Source organism: Jaculus jaculus, chromosome 1, assembly GCF_020740685.1.
Source record: "Jaculus jaculus isolate mJacJac1 chromosome 1, mJacJac1.mat.Y.cur, whole genome shotgun sequence".
Lineage (NCBI taxonomy): Eukaryota > Metazoa > Chordata > Mammalia > Rodentia > Dipodidae > Jaculus > Jaculus jaculus.
The window spans coordinates 188,671,082-188,675,284 of NC_059102.1; the positions used below are offsets into that span (position 1 = coordinate 188,671,082).

Sequence of the window (4,203 nt, forward strand, 5' to 3'; positions counted from 1 at the left end):
ATAGCCTTAGACGAGAAAATAACATGTCATACAACTATAAAGGAGCATTAAGACAAGACTGCTGATACAGTGTAAACACATGAGATCTTAAAACCCCTCAGGTGTCACAGTCCCATGGTATCAGTTTCTGTAGCAGTGGTCCTGTGTAAGTGTGCATATGGGCGTTTGTACATGTATGCTTTGTCATATTAGTGTGTGCCCATATGCAAGTGCACTAGTAATATCTCCATAAACAGAAAATGTATAGCCAGTAAAAAGCAAGATTGACCACATGAAAAGTGGATTATAAATAAAAAGATCCATCCTATAATTTCCACACACATTAAAAAAAAAAAACAAAAAAAAACAACTTTCTTCCAAGGGAGTCTAGGAATGTTAAGCACTAATATGTTTTTTAAATTCAAGTTTGAAATTGACAGCTAATCATGTGTCTAATATACATTCTCCATCTCTTCACCAAAGAATCTTGTTTGGGGGGCTAGAGAGTTTTTTTATTGGTTAAGGTACTTGTCTATGAAGACTAAAGACTCAGGTTCAAGTCTCTGGGTCCCATGTAAGTCACCTGCACATGGTGTCATATGCATCTGCAGTGACTAGAGGCCCTGGTGCACCCATTCTCCCTTTCTCTCTCTCTTTCTTTCTCTTCTTCTCCCTCTCTAATAAATAAATAAAAACAAAAAGTAGTTTTAAAAAGCAAAGAGTACTTGCTTTGGCAGGACATATACTAAAATTGGAACACAGCAAAGATTAGCATAGTCCCTGCACAAGGATGACATGCAAATTCATGAAGTATTTCCTTACCCAGCAAGTTTGCCTCACAATAGATGATTAATGGACAACTTTCCATGCAATTAGTCAACTCTATGATTATATAACCACAAAGCCACAACTACAGAGAATCCTTCAGGGATTGCTCCACACAGAAGAGTCTAACAGCCAATCGAAAGAGTCCATAAGATGATGATCACAATAAACAAAATTAGACCAGGATCAAAAAGGTAGAAAACACAGAAAAGCAACAAACTCCATAAAGCACCCCATCACAACAGGGATTAAACTGAACCTTAAAGTTATAACCTTAAATATTAACCGTCTTAACTCACCCATCAAAATACACAAGTTAACAGGGTGGATCAAAAAGCTAGACCCTTCTATCTTCTGTCTTCAAGAAACCTACCTCACCACTAAAGACAGACACCTCCTCAGAGTGAAAGGATGGAAAATTATATTCTAAGCAAATGGAAATAAGAAATAAGCAGATGTTGCTATATTAGTATCTGATCAAATAGACTTCAAACCAAAAGTAATCAAAAAGGACAAAGAAGGCCACTTTTCATTCATCAAGGGAATGATCCAACATGAGGACATCACAATCATAAGTGCACCAAACACAGGTGTACTACCTTTTATTAAACAAACCAACTTGACAACAAAACAGAAATAAACAACAACACAATCATAGTTGGAGACTTCAATACTGTGCTACCATCAACAGACATATCATCCAAGCAGAAAATCAGCAGGGAACTAATAGAGCCCAACAACACAATAGATCAACCAGACCTAATGTGCATCTACAGAACTTTCCACCCCAATTCTACAGAACACACCATCTTCTCAACTTCATAAGGAACCTTCTTCAAGAGATCATATATTAGGCCATAAATTGTGCCTTCATAAGTTCACAAAAATTGAAGGAACTTCCAGCATCATATCAGATCATAGTTCTTTAAAGGTAAAAGTTAATAACAAGAGACACATCTGGAATTTCACCAGCTCCTGAAGGCTGAACAATACACTTTTAAACAATGCATGGGTTGTAGAAGAAACAAACAAAAACAGAAACTGTAAAATTGCTACAATTGAATGATAATGAAAACACAAATTACCAAAAATTATGGGACACAATGAAGGCAGTCTAAGCGGAAAATTCATAGCACTGTATGCCTTCATAACCAAGATAGAGAGATCACAAATTAATAATTTAACTGTCCACATAAAGGCATTGGAAAAACAGGAATAATCCAACTCTAAGAGCTCCAGATGGAAAGAAATAATCAATATTAGAGCAGAAATTAATGAACTGGAAACTAAGAAAACAATTTGAAAAGAATTGATGATGAGGTGGTTCGTTGAAAATATAAACAAAATTTATAAACCCCTGGCCAATTTGCTCAAGTAACAAAAAGAGATGTCTCAAATTAAATCAGAAATGAAAAAGGAGAGTTTACAACACACATCAATGAAGTTGGAAGAATGATCAGGACATACTACAAAGCCTCTACTCCACAAATTTGCATAATCTGGAAGAAATGGGTGAATTCCTAGCCACATACTACCACCAAAAACTAAACTCAATGAAAATTAATATCCTAAACAAACCTTTCACTTCCACAGAGATTGAAAAGATAATCAAAAACCTCACTCAAAGCTGGGTGTGGTGGGACACACCTTTAATCCCAGCACTGGGGAGGCAGAGGTAGAGAGGTAGGATTACCATGAGTTCGAGGCCACACTGAGACTCCATAGTGAACTCCAGTCAGCCTGGGCTAGAGTGAGACCCTACCTTGAAAAACAAAACAAAACAAAAAACAAACAAACAAACAAACAAAAACCCTCACTCAAAAGAAAACTCCAAGAATGGATGACTTCTCAGCTGAATTCTATCAAACCTTATTGAAGAGCTGAAACCAATTTTCTCAAACTGTTTCACACTGGAGAGCAGGGAATTTTCCCCAAACCCTTTGATGAAGCTAGCATCACCTTACCATCAAAACAAACAGAGAGAGAGAGACATACAAGAAAAGAAAACTATAGTCCTATATATGTCTCTGATGAATTTGATGTAAAGATCCTGAACAAAATCCTTGCAAACTGAATTCAACCACATTTCAAAAGCATTATCCACCTTGATAAAGTAGGCTTCATTCCAGGGATGCATGGATAATTCAACAAACGGAAATCAGTCAACATTATACACTACATAAATAAACTACATGATACATCATCTTCTCAATTGATGTACAGAGGCCTTTGACAAATAACAATGTATTTCATAATCAAAACACTGGAGAGAACTGCCATGGAAAATTTATAACACAACAAAATAAAGGCTAAATATAAAGCACCAAAAGCCCAAATAATAGTTAATGGGAAAAGCCTCAAGGAGTTCCCATTGGGATAAGGAACAAGGCAGGGGTGCCCACACTCACCACTGCTCTTCAACATAATACTAGAAGTCCTAGCCCTATTTGCAGATTACATTACCCTACACATAAATGATTAGTGAATCTACCAGAAAACATCTAAAGATGATGAATTCATTCAATAAGTTTGCAGAATACAAAATCAATTCACAAAATAGTTAGTTTTTAATATATGCAAAGGACAAATATACAGAGAAAGAAATCAGTGAGGCTGCCCTATTTTCCTTTTCCCTTTTTTAAAAAAAATTAATTTATTTGTTTTCTTTTCAGCAAATACAGGCAGTTTGGTACCATTGTTTAGGTTCATCCATGATCTACCCCCTCCCAATGGACCCTCCTTGTTGATGTAAATAGGTCGTGCATTGTGGAGTTAGTCCACAGTTATTGGTACAATAAATGTCTTAGCATATCATGACCCAACATGTGACTCTGACATTCTTTCCACCGCCTCTTTCACAAAATTTACCTGAGCCATGGTGGTTTCATTTTTGGTCTGCTTCAGAGATGAGGTGTTGCGGACATCTGAGGCTCTGGCTCTCTGATTTGGTAGGAGTTGATTTTTCTCTGTGTTGGTCTCCTTCCCCTTTATGCTGGTATCCAGGTCATCAGGAAAACAGCACCCTTGCTTGTTTAGCCAATTTTCTTTAGTTTCAGTTGGGCCCCTTCTAAGGTATGTTGGGGCAGCTCTCTCCTTAGGATCTGCATCTATCTGAAAAAGAGAAGCAGTTTTTCCAATGGAGAGTAAGTTAGCACCCAGAAAATTGAGATAACACTTACTTTTTTGATAGAGAGTTTAATAGGTGTAGGCCCTCTTGTACCCCATGATTAATGGTAGCTAGATATTGGAGAGTGGGCTTATGTTTGGATATGGTTCTGACTTCTTTCCCAGCTCCAGCTATGGGTCACATACCACTGAGGGGATCAGTTAGCCAAATCAAGAGCAGTTGGTTCCCCACCATGGCTGTGTGTCACTATTGCACTTGTGTGGGCATCACAA

At 37.3% G+C, this 4,203-nt stretch overlaps 1 non-coding gene across 1 annotated transcript; it reads left to right on the plus strand.

Moving 5' to 3' along the window:
- The first annotated feature begins 700 nt into the window (after positions 1-700).
- LOC123458312 lies at positions 701-804 on the plus strand. Its single transcript, XR_006635597.1, has one exon. It is a non-coding gene; the product is annotated as a U6 spliceosomal RNA (small nuclear RNA).
- Positions 805-4,203: the final 3,399 nt, after the last annotated feature.